The sequence below is a fragment of the Protobothrops mucrosquamatus genome, unplaced genomic scaffold (genome assembly GCF_001527695.2).
Source record: "Protobothrops mucrosquamatus isolate PMUCROS unplaced genomic scaffold, P.Mucros_1.0 scaffold780, whole genome shotgun sequence".
Classification (NCBI taxonomy): domain Eukaryota; kingdom Metazoa; phylum Chordata; class Lepidosauria; order Squamata; family Viperidae; genus Protobothrops; species Protobothrops mucrosquamatus.
This window is the reverse complement of record NW_015387048.1, coordinates 405-13,449: the sequence shown is the minus strand read 5'-3', so window position 1 is coordinate 13,449 and position 13,045 is coordinate 405. Positions and strand designations below refer to the sequence as shown.

The 13,045-nt window shown below is 41.5% G+C and overlaps 1 pseudogene; it reads right to left on the bottom strand.

Moving 5' to 3' along the window:
* Nucleotides 1-3,078: 3,078 nt before the first annotated feature.
* Nucleotides 3,079-9,379, bottom strand: LOC107289889 (annotated as a pseudogene).
* Between the last annotated feature and the right edge of the window lie 3,666 nt (nt 9,380-13,045).

The window sequence follows — 13,045 nt, the reverse complement described above, 5'->3', positions numbered from 1 at the left end:
TTCTATTTATTTCCCCTTACCTTTAAAAACAAAGCTACAGGTTTTCAGAAAATGTGGCCAACATAATTTTAAAGGGGATGTGGCCAACATACAGTAATTTTAATACTGCTGTGGCACCCAGTTCTTCCCACACAGCATTTTTTTTTCATTTTAGCCCACTGGCAAGAGAAAATCCCATTTGTCCTGATTACTGTCTTTAACCATTTTTAGCAGGGCAGCTGGTTTTAATCCAGTTTAGTGCTGCCTGTATGTGTGGAAGTCTAGTTTGCTAATACCTGAACTTCATTAAGTCCATTTTATAAAGGCACAGCCCCCTTCTTCCCCCCCCNGGCTGGAAACTTTAAAACAAAACAAAATCCCTTTTATTTGGGTGACAATCCTGTCAATAAGTCCAAAACACAAACAGCAAACCTCAAGTTCAAAGGAAGGAAATAGTCCACAGGAACACGTTGCAAACAAGACAAACAGACCAGGATTCCAAGAAGCACTTTGCAAACGGTTGCCTTCAGCAACCAGCAACGCCCACACTTCCCTTTTTATACAGCAGTCCCAGGGCGTTGCCTCTCATTGCCTTCTCCTTTTACTTTGGAGTAGTCTCATAGACTGTTGTTTTTTCCTTGCTACTTGACGACGTCTGCGAGCATCAATTAGCTCATCCAGGTGTGAGCCTTCCGAATCTGACTCCTGCTCCTCACACAGCTGAGCTTCATCAGAAACACGACTGGAGGGGCCAGGCTCTTCATCAAGCCGTGAGTCTTGTAATTCATCAGAGCCTCCCTCTACCCTGATGGCCCCTCAACGGCCTCCTCCACATCCTCCTCAGATTCCTCAGACTCAGCTGTTGGGAACACAGGCTGGCACGGAATCACAACAACTCGGTATGTCTAGTGTAGTGAAAAGAGGCCCTCCAAAGTTCTTACAAGATTATGTAAGATTCTTGTCTGTAAGCGGGCAGGCCTAGTATTTCTCTATAAATAAGAACACGCTCAAAGGAATAACTTTGGAGTAGTTAAAAAAATAGTGGTGTGTGTGTTTTTTTAACTAAGAGGGGAGGGGTGTTATGTCCCTGGCCTGTGATTAACAGAGCAGGTGCAGGAAGCTGCAGAGAGACCCGGGCAGACCACGTGACTGCCCGGGCCAGACAGGCTGTCTCCAGCCTATTGCACACGCGCAAAGTGGGAAAATACGTTGCATTTATTGGCTGACGCTGTCCCTGCAAAAGGGTATAAAAGGGATCCGCGCCATCTTGTGTGTTGTTCTGTTGAGGTTCTGTTGAAGCTTTAATAAAGTAACAACTGTTATTACTCCTGCCTCATCTCAGTGCCTTACCAACACACAGAACAGAACAGAGACCTTTTACATCTCCATTTGTGTATTCTATTGGATACTTGTAGGGGCTGCTAGCAGTGGCCAAATACTGCCAGCACTACCATTTTGAGATAATTGGCAGCTGAAATGAAATGGAGAAAGAGTTCTGCAAGTTTCACCTTCTAACCCAAGCAACAGGAAGATCAATAAACCTGTATTCAAAAGTAGACTGGATGATAGGCTGGTGGAACGGACAATGGTTGAACTAGGGAGAAGCTCCATTGACGTGCCCTGCAAACTTCCTTCTCTTAAACTCACATGCCTCTTCTATCCCACTGACCTGTCCACTGAGATAGTTTTGGACACCAGTCTACAGGTTTTCTGGAATATTATGTCCAAAAATAACTTGGTTGACAGGTTGGTGAGATGAAAAGGCCCAGGATAAAGCAGGAGGACGCTCTCTCACTACTTCATCCTACACCTCTCCTTCATCCCACCAGCCTTTCAGATGGCCATTTTTAACACAGTTCTCCTGGTCTTCTGGAAGTTGGGTAGTTCAAAAATAGCCTGAATGTCAGGTTACCCAGAGGGAGCATCTCCACTTGAGTAACCTGTCATTTGGGCAATTCAAAAGGTGGCTACTCTGTCAGGCACCTGCCCACATTCTTAACCTTGCCTCTTTGGATTTTAAAGACAGGCTTTGGTCTTTTCCTCCTTCTCTGGTTTGTGACAATGGGTAGAAAATAAAGGCAGGATTTTCACAAGCCTTCTTATTGAAGCAGATTAGAATTTGACTATGGGGTACAACAAATTGTGTGGGCATACTTTTTTTTTTGAAACTCAAGAAATAAAAAAAATGCACATTTTTTTTTTTAAAAAGTGCAATGTGTATTTTCACTCCTTGGAAGCAGAGGAAGGCCAATGGTTGCATCAGCATGACATCATCGAGACAAATTCTGTAAGGGAAATAGCATGAAATAATATTAGTACACTTGCACTAGCCGTGATTGTTTTAATGTCAAATCTTTACTCCATCCATGAAGTTTGCTTAATGACCTCAACTGATTTCTGCCTCTGATATGAACATAACTGTCAGGAATGTGATAACGGGAGTTAAAGCAACTAAGGTCACTTTTGCAGTTGTTAAGGATTAGAAAGCTGATCTAAATGAAATTTATTATGTTGCCTGATTAGGTACAGATCAAAATTCCTTTGATCATATCATACAACTATGGAAATATCACATACACAGTCTTCATCTTAAGATGTTATCTTCTGATTTTCTGCCAGACGAGGCTAATCTTTCCAAACTGCTGACCTCCAACTCATATCACCCATCATTCAACAGTCAGTTCAAAAGGCTTTTTTTTTCTTCCTCTCTATCTCCATCTCTGGCAATAAATATCTTCTTGGTATAAATCAGTATAATTATAATCCAAAAGGTTAGGGGAAATAATGGATTGGGGTGCCACTAGAATGTTCCTCTTTTTTACATTTTAAAGATGGAACACAAAACTCTTGAAAGAAAAGAGAAATATTCAACTTAATAGGAAATATTACTCTAATATTTACCTTAGTTGTTCAAATTTCAAAAATCTGCTGTGGATGGGGGGAAATTGCAGTTGAGCTCCCATCTCCGTGAAATTGGAACAACGTAATAACATTCTAAATCTATTATCCAAACCCATTTAAGCCTGTATCTTGTCACTCTGTGCTTCTAAATCCTATCTCTCTAGAGCTTTAATACTTTAATATCTCACCCTGATTTCCCTAAGCCTGTAATCTCTTTCCATCAATCTTATATTGCCAGATATCACCTTCAAAATCCACACTCCCGTCTCCATTAATGTCAGCTTCCTTCACCATATCGCTAATCTCTTGAGGGGTCATTGTCTCACTCATCAACCATTGCATGGTCTGTCACAGCTCAGTCAAAGTGATCTTGCCATCCCCATTTGCGTCAAACTGGAAAGAAGAGCCAGAATTATTCAGACTATCCATGCACATTTTCTATACTAGAACCAAAGGGAGGATTAGCTGTGGACCAAGGCAGTAATGACATTTGAGAGAGCAATGATCATTTCTCAGGTTTCTGGAGTGTATTAAGGGACCAGCCTTCACTCTCCAGTGCAGGAATTGCTCCCTGCCAGAGGCCATAAAATGGCTATGATCAACTTACCATTAACAATAGGATTGTTTGATGCAATTTAGAAAGGACACAGCTTTCCTAAATATGTGAAAAGAGAAATGCTAACTGGAAATAGGTGCCTTGGTCTTAGCTGAGAAAGCATTACTTTCTAAGCCTCCACTCTCCATAGGTGACATTACAGATTTAATTATCAAGATTCTTGTTCTGCCCCAGACAGAACAGATGGCCTTAGTCCTATCCAGGACAGACAGATAACTCAGAGGAATAAACAGAAAATATCGCTTTATTCTGGGAATCCTAAACAATAACTCACAGTTATGTAGAGATATGTCCAAAAGTATATTTCAGCAATATTGGTTCATTCCACAGGTAATTTGATAATGGATTTTCCCCTCTTCTTCTGCATAAGCATCACATGTTGGCATAGGACCTCCAAGTCGTGTGGCTAGGAGACATGAGGCTGGATGAACAAAGGCATTCCAAACTGGGCACGTAGCCAGTATGTCCTGAGAAGAGCTCAGAGGCTCCTCCTACTACTGACCTGTTAACATGAGATAGCTAACTAGCTAAACTACATTTCCCATAAGCCATCTCTTAAGGAGACAGCACTTAACTCAATAAATGCCAGATATTCTAACATACAGATATATGCTCTCTAGTTAGGGTTACATAGAGTTATATGATCCAGAACAATTCTAGTAAGGCTGATAGGGTTTTTTTTTTCCATAGACCATTTGCACTCTCCAAGCATGGACTGCAAATGTCACCATCTAGCTACCATGGTCGTTTTCTGTGCTGAATGGGACATTTTTAAATTTTGCAAATTTAATTTCACCACAAGATTAGAGCCTCCAAGATGGCTTCCCATGGCCAGCTGGAGAATTCTGGGAGTTGAAGTCCATACATCTTGAAAGGGTTAAAGTTGAGAAACATTGCTCCAGTTGGTTTCCTCCAGATGTGTTGGAACTGCAGTTTCCAGAATTCTCTTTCAGACTTTTGAAGGGAACATTAGGCCTCTCAGTATCTGTGGACACCATGGGCATTATGTCTATCCAGACAGCCAATGGAATGTGCTATTGTCCAATCCAAGGGGCAGCACAAAATATACCAGAATTAATTTACTTGGTACACAAAGCCAATTGCTATTTGTCCTTGTTAACAAGGCAGCTTGTTAATGGGGCAGTTAATGTGCAGAGATTGGAAGATTCCTGTACTGATGAGACAAAAAGGCCTAATAATCCCTTTTCAAATGCTGTTTAGGACTGGTGAGGATGGTAAGTTTAGATAGCTAGCTAGAGGCTGCAGCAACAGACTTTCCTGCTTCAACCAGCTGTCAACACATCACAGCTGTCAACACATCAGGAGTGGCATCTCTGGAGGAATTGGGGGGAAAATGGCCCATTCAGGCAGCACAACCCCCAAATGTAATCACATCATTGCCTATACCAAAGGCAGCTTCTATTACCCCATTTTCTGGATCAAACCCTGGGAGAAGAGCTTCAGGAAACAGAAGTTTTCTTCAACTTTATATGGAAGTCATAATCCATACAACCTGCTGACAAGCTACATGGGGGGCGGGGGGGGGGGAGACCGCTGAAATGGTTGAACAGACTCTTCCCACTTCGGTCAATGCTGCCACCCTGTGCAACTTACTATATCCCACCTACCAACACAGATTTCAGGGGATCTGGGAGGGAAAAGTAAATATGACATCCAGGCTTGTTGCTCACTCTCCACTACAAGTGATTGGACGGATAGGGCCATGCTCACACCAGCCAAAAGCAACTAAATTTGCTGGGCATATCCTACTTTCTTCTATGTCACCAGCTCCATCCCCCCTATGGGAGACATTAATTTCATACAGGATCAGAAATAACCAGAAATTAGTGTCAGCAATGGTCTGAAGAGACTACTGGTACATCATGTAGACCTGTTCTTAAAGAGGCATCTACAGAGGGTGTTTTAGATATGCTCTGACCTTTAGTCTGCTTCCTGTGTTTATGTTTATAATGTCTATAGAAATAAACATATTAGAAGATGTTAGCTCCACTATGTGCACTAGACCAGGGGTAGACAACCTTGGCTCTTTTATGACTTGTGGACTTCGACTCCCAGAATTCCTGAGTCAGCATGGCTGGTTCAGGAATTCTGGGTATTGAAGTCCACAAGTCATAAAAGAGCCAAGGTTGCCTACCCCTGCACTAGACCAAGAAAATAACTTGACAGGAAGGTTCAAAATATTATGCAGGCTATAGTAATGGCAACTTTCAAGTCTGATAGTGCTTTATCTTCCCCCCTCCTTCAATACTTCTGTGAATTAAGGAAGAGTCTGAGCCATTTCCTCTCCCTCACCCCCCATGTTGAATTGGGCTTGAATTATTCATCTCTCTGGGAATGGATCTGGCTTATGTGTGACAAGGTCATTTTCTTTATTCTCTACAAGAGGCAGTCTCCTACAGAGAACCAGACATTGGGCAGAAACTATGGTTAAGGGTAGATTGTCCTTACATTTTGTTTGTACAACCATAAGAAGCTGCTGGTCTGGGTGAAGCGTTTTGCTCAGATCAAAAAATTGGGACATAAACATAAGATAAAGAGAATGCATCTAATCCACCTTTCTGTTCTGGATCTAACTTCTGTGCCCCGCCATCTATTTTTACCTCCTTGAAGACATCTCTCATCTCTTGAAGGCCGATTGTGCCTGCTGTTTCTGCCAACAGTTTTGGGGCCATCAATTCTACAAAGTCCTCGAAAGCGACATGTCCTCCAACTGCAATGAGAAAAGTGACGTTTTATTGCTTAAAGTGATTTTTTTTTAAAAAAACCAACAATAAACCAAACCCAAACACTTACCAAGAGATTCTAGATATCTTGCCCTCAACTTCATTTCCCTGATTAATATCTAAAGCTGTTTAGCTTTATTGAGGAGAAAATAACAGGGAACAGATTAATTCTGAAGTCTCCCACTTCCTAAGTGCGTCCCAAAGTATTATATTAATAATTTAGTTTTGGATTTGGTAAACACCTGGATAAGAGACCATATGAGATCGTTTCCATCAGAAATAGGAATGACATAATTGTAATAAATGCCCTTTGAAATGAGGTGATCTTCTAATCCAACTCTTGTTCAAAGAGCTCAGAAGAAGTTTCCCATTACATTTCCTAAAAAAAATTGGGGGAAGGGGTGCTAAGGCAAGAAAGAATTAACACAGACCTTTTGACTTGCTGTGGTCCTCATAAAAATCCTTTTCCCTTAGCCATTATTTTATTGTGAGAACAAAACAAAGGGAACCTTCTTCCCAATGCAAATAATTGTTTCAGAAGAGAATACTTGTAGTATGGTAGTAAAAGGAAATCGCTCCTTTCTGCTGCAATCATCCCCTTCAGCACCTGATCTTTCCTTATTTAAAAAAGGGTCCAAATTAAACAAGATGTATTTATCATTGGGTGTAATTTACCCCTGAAGGGCAATCACTGGCCAGGGTTGCCCAATAAAGCTGAAACATGACTCTTCAGTCTTAACCAATTTACACCAAAAGCTGGCTAGGATTGATACAGGTTGGAGTCCAGGGATATCTGGAGAGTCTCAGACTTAGGTTTCCCTCACTTTTTCCAACAAGCACTTATGATTCATGTTGATCTGTTGAGACAATTCTATGAGTTCCATCTCAGTTGGCATGTAACCCATTGTTCTCATGAGGTTGCCCAGATCTTTGCAGCTGATATATCCATCTTTGTCCTTGTCAAACTCCTGAAAGGCTTCACAGAGTTCTGTTTTTGCATGATGAGGAAAATGATGAGGATGATAAAGAATCAAATAAAATCATGGTTACTCAATCATGCTTCAGAGCGTTGTGGGAGCTCAGCTCTTAGCATGCCTATGTACACCAGATCACCACATAAACCATAATATGATTTGCATGCTTGGGCATATCAATTGTGTTTTGTTAACCTGGATTTAGCATTTAGCTTGGAGCCATTTTGGAGTAGAATGACATAGAAGTGTCATTAATTGATTGACTGTTAAACAAGCAAGCATGTTGTAAGAATCTCGCCCATGAATATCATTATTTTAAACACCATAATAATAATATGTTTCTGCTTCATGCATTCTATGTCAATTTTCTACATAGGAACCTCCCGCTAAAACTACATTTACTGAGAAAATTAAACCAATTCTGAGCTTATTTTGATAAGTTAGACTACAAATAGCAGGTCCAGAAAGGTGTCTTCTTCACCATTGCTCTTCATGAATTCATTGGAGCACACAATTGATGTTTCTCTTTTCTAACAGTCTCTAGGGGAACTCTGATGGGCACACTTTTTCAGGGAAGATTATCTGCTACTGATGTCTCTTTCTTAACCTTCCAAAGGACTTCAGCATATCTTGGAGCACTAGTTTAATATATTGGTCAGAATCATACATATGTATAAACAAAAGTTTGCACTTACCTTCAATTTCATCTCCACTCAGTTCACGTTGCTGTAACAAAAAAAACAAAAAAAGACATTCACTGCAATACAAGGACATAAACAAGGAACTCAGAAGCCAAGGCTCACAATTCCAAACCTAGGAGAAAACTGCTCTTTTTTTTGGAACTGGAGAAATCAAAGCCAATGAAAATATTGCACTGAATGATCAGAAATCAGCAATATTCCAAAACAGCAGGTTATAATCCAAATAACTATCTGGAGATGGACACGGTAAGACCATTGGGCTTTTTGATTCACTGGATCTTTTCTCAGTGCAATGGATAAATACAATGGCGAGTGAGTCTTACAGCTAGTTGAGATACCTGCTAGCTACTGATTGCGGAACAGGCTGAGATAGGCAATGGATACTTTGATTAGGAAATAAAGAAGAACATTTGAGAAGACAGCCTAGACCAGGGGTAGGGAACCTCGGCTCTTTTATGACTCGTGGACTTCAACTCCCAGAATTCCTGAGCCAGCCGTGCTGAGGGAAAAGGGAGAGGTTTCCAAGCTGAGCCATGCTGGCTCAGGAATTCTGGGAGTTGAAGTCCACGAGTCATAAAAGAGCCAAGGTTGCCTACCCCTGGCCTAGACCAAGCTGCTTCCAACAGAGGTCAAAAAGACTCAGCTTTTTTCTTGTAAACTTTGCTAGTATTCAAGGCCATTGATTGAAATAAATCCCCCAACTAGAAAAGCAAAGAGAAGTTGGAAGATAAGCATCACTTCACATGGACTACACTTATATTTCTGTCATATCCACTGTTTGTAAACCTATGTGATTTGCCAGAGGTAAAAGTGGAGATAAAAGCGTTAGCAGTCATGTCTTTCAACTGCTTTCGTCTCTCTAATATATGCTCATATGTACATATGTTTACTTCTCTTCTCTCATGTTTTCATCATATGCTAAATCAATCAATCAATCTCTCTAATAATAATTTGTAAAATGCAATTGGCTCAGTCAACTTTCTCCTGCTTACAGTATTGTCTTCCCACTGCTGAATTACAGTACAGTTGAATTACAGCACCTGTCCTTCTGGGCAAAGTGGTTGGGGCTTGGAGCCCAATACATTTTAAAAAGGTTGGGGAATGTTTCTTTAGGTTTCTTTTGAAGAAAACCCAGGCATCTATCTCACCCACCACCATTTCATATTTCTACTATCTTCTGCCCAGTTTGATCCATTTCTATTGCATATCCTGAATTTAAAAACAAAATACCTTGCTATGGCAGAGAGTAAAGTCTGGTAATATTACAGTCCTGCCCTGGACCACTTTTGATTAATTGCTCTTTCACAGAAAAAAAAGAAAAGAAAAGTCCAGCCCAGTGCATTTCCCCTAACCTGTAGAGCTACCCCATCAATGCCCATGATCCAGTCCCCACTAGATGGCCCATACCCTCTGCTTGTCAGCAATGTTCTTGCACAAGAAGATGCAAGCGGGTCCCAGGCTGTTCTGCGTGGTGCAGAGAGATGTGGTTCCTGGTCCAGTCACCAAGTCCCCAGCCAGTCTGCTTGGCACCCAATCTTCAGCAGCGGAAAAAACAGCACTTTGGAAAAGGCTGATTTATAGAAGGAGAAAGGGATCATCTCTTCTTCATTTTCTTTTTTTCTTTTTTTCTTTTTTTTCAAAGAATTTTTTATTGTTTTCAACATAAAAAAAAAACACCTCACAAATACATCACAATTGAAACCCACCCCCCACCCCCCACCCGGACTTCCCAAACCTAATCCCAGGATACTATTCAACTAAAAGTAACCTTGTATTAATATCCCTAACTCCACAAAACGTTATTCTACATAAGTAGGTGAAATATATATATATATGTATAAAAAAAAAAATTAAAAACCTAACTTATATTCCACCATTCTATGCTTATTTTGAATATAAACAATCCATCTTCTCCATATTGATAAAAATTGTTCATTTGAGTGATCCTTCAAATAAGCCGAAATCTTTGCCATTTCAGCAAGATGCGAAACCTTCAATCTCCAGTCCTCTATTGTAGGTAAAACTTTACTCTTCCAGTNGAGGCAAAAAAAAAATTCTTCTTTTAAAAACTTGCTGTAGATTCCACCACAATTTTATCCAGAAGGCCTTAATAACCTTGCAAGTCCACCACATATGAAAAAAAGTTGCATCTTGTTGTCCACACCTCCAGCACTTGGATTCATAATTCTCATAAATGCGAGACATAGTTGCAGGATCCATGTGCCATCTATAAAACATATCTCTTCTTCATTTTCGACCCCTCCTCCATCCAGACCTTTTTTGCTCTTCTCCTGGCTGTGACATCGGTAAAATAAATCTCTCCTCCTTTGCCCAGATTAACATCTGCCACGTGGTGAGAGTTTACAGCCTGGACCAGCTTGGCTTCTCAGGAAGTATGGAAAAGACGGAAGCTTCCAGAACATTAAAATGGGGTAGGAAAGGATGGATAGCCGGTTGTGTAGCCATTAAGCCATCAGGCTAGAAACTGGAAGACTGTGTGTTCCAGTCCTGTCTTAGGCAGAAATCCAGCTGGGTGGGCCAGTCACTCTCTCTCAGCCCTGGAAAGGAGGCAATAGCAAATCAGCAAGAACACTGTGGGGACTAGCTCGAGCAGTCATGAGGAATCAACACTGACTTGAGTGCACACACCCCTCCCAAACACACACACAATACTCCACCACACACACAAACACACACACACAAAACTCTACCACACTGTAAACTATTTTTAAAAGTTTCGGTTTAAAGAATAAAGAAAATCTCCAGATTCTCCAAATCTCAGGGAAACCCCCCACATAAATAGGCTTTCTCCACTTTATTGGCATAGTTTTAAGGGTGTAATCACTATCTTGCCCACTGTGGCCTTCAGCCCATCCAAAAAATATAAATACATGGCCCTTAGACATAAAAAGGCTGCCCACCACTATGTTAACATAGATACTGCTATGGCAGGCCACACATGAAAAGATGGACATGTTCCACCAAAGTCTGATTTGGCTCTAATTTGTAGAATCATTTGAGCCTTGAGTGCTTCAGAGCAGTCATGACCTAAATCAAACCCTAAGTGTGCTTCTTAAAATTGCAGAAAAGATGGTGGCAACTCCTAAGTTTTCCTGCCTGAGCAGAGTGTTGGACTAGAAGACCTTTAAGGTCCTTTCCAACATTGTTATTCTGTTAAGTTATGAAGTTATCTCAAGGGAGATGAGTGCAGTCTCTGGTACTCACCATCTTGCTCAGCACACACTCACATACCACCAGCCACAAACACGTAGGATAAGACAAAGGAGAAGGCAGCAGGCAGCAGGCTATTGAGTCTCTTTCCTTGTGAGTTTTCATCCTCCCTTTACAGCTGTCATAGTAACCAGGTAGATTCTTCCTTCTTTTTCATTGGTTGCTAGGAGCTGGAGTAGAACTAAAGAGAGAGGAAGCGAGAGAAAGGCTGGTGCAGGGATGAGGGGCAGAAGGCTTTGAGGCAGTTGGGAGTGTGGGACATGGGGATGATGGGGTGGGAAGAACTTTGCATAGCTGGCAAGTGGTTGAGTTGGAATTAAAGACATAGATGGGGGAAAAGGTGCTTGGATCAATCACCTGGGAGATCAGGGAACGTAAAGAATGGTGGTAGCCATTTGGTGCCATATTAGACATTTGCCCACCTAACTCGGTATTTTATCCTAAATGTACTGGCACTGCACATTCTCAGGAGAGTGGTTTGAAAGGCGACTCAGAAGGCTTCTGCATGCAACATGTGTGCTCCAAGGCTGAACTGTTAAATTTCCCCTAGAATGTTGGGAATCAGTTGAGAAAATAGGAATGTAAAAACCCAGCAAAATTACCAACTTCCCTCTTGTCCTTCTCCTTGAAGACCTGCACCCCCCAGGCCATGCAGTCTGGACGCCGGGGCTGCTTGTCAGTGGCAGGGCCAAGCACCCAACCCCAAGAAACCATTACCAATAGCCCCTCCATATCTGGTGATCTTCGGCTGCTCCACACAATGTAGGTAACTAAATGAAGGAGGTGATGATGTTTTCTTCTCCCCACAAAAAACTCAACTGCTGGTTTTCCAGCTGGCCGAGACCAGGTCAAAGTTGCCGGTTGTTTAAAGGTTTGGATAGGTGGGGGTGTCCCTATGTAAGGAGCATCCTTTCCCATACAAAACTGCCTGACGCTGGCTCACATGTTTCAACAGAACCCAGGCTGATGCTGCTCTAAGCCAGCATTTTTTGAAGCAGCTGAAAAATACATCTGTTCCTGGCAATTCCTATTTCATTTCATTTCATTTCATTTATTCAATTTGTATCCCGCCCTTCTCCCGGCTTTTCGGCTTGACCTCTATACATTGTTAGATTTCTGACTACATTCTGTCTGACTTCCTGGTTTACAGTATACCTTCAGTATTTATGGCTTGGCTATTATTTTGTTTTCTGTCTGGCTTTATAGTTGAAACCTTTTAATACATTATGATTTATTTATTTGGTGTGAAGGCCTACGCCTTGTAAAATATGTTGGATTTTCAACCGCCTTAATTTGAAATGTGAAGTTGCTGGATTTTAGCATCATTATTATCGTCAGCTACGAAAGAGGAAAGCTACCAAATACAAATACTTTGGTCATCCTTCCCAGAGACTGTGGAGATCAGCTTCTTTGCTGCCAGTTTAATAACGATGGGACCCGGGTTGCAGTAGGATTGCGTACTGGAGCCATTAAGGTCAGTGTCAGACAGGGAAAGAGGACAGTTCCAAAAACTAAGGTTATCTCCAAAGAAGCAATCAAAAAAGTCAAGAACATAGCCACACCCATGCAATTGAAGCTCCACCCCTTTTTCATATGTGTCCTATATGTTACATATGTGTGTGTGTGATCTTAATTGCATAGCCACAGCTGTCTTCTTTGACACACACATACACACACCACCAGCCGCAAACAGGTGCCATACAGGTTTTGGCCTCAGTGTTCAGTAGTCTTTCCTTACCTGGCTCCCTCTCCCAGGTGTGCTACACTCCAAGAGGCTGCAAGATGAGGTATGGTTCAATTTCCATCTGAAAAGCAGCAAGCTCAAAAGACTGGTAGAGATTTTAAGCACCCATAGCTGCCTGCTGGAAATCAAAAGGACTGTCCCTTACAAGCAAGGGA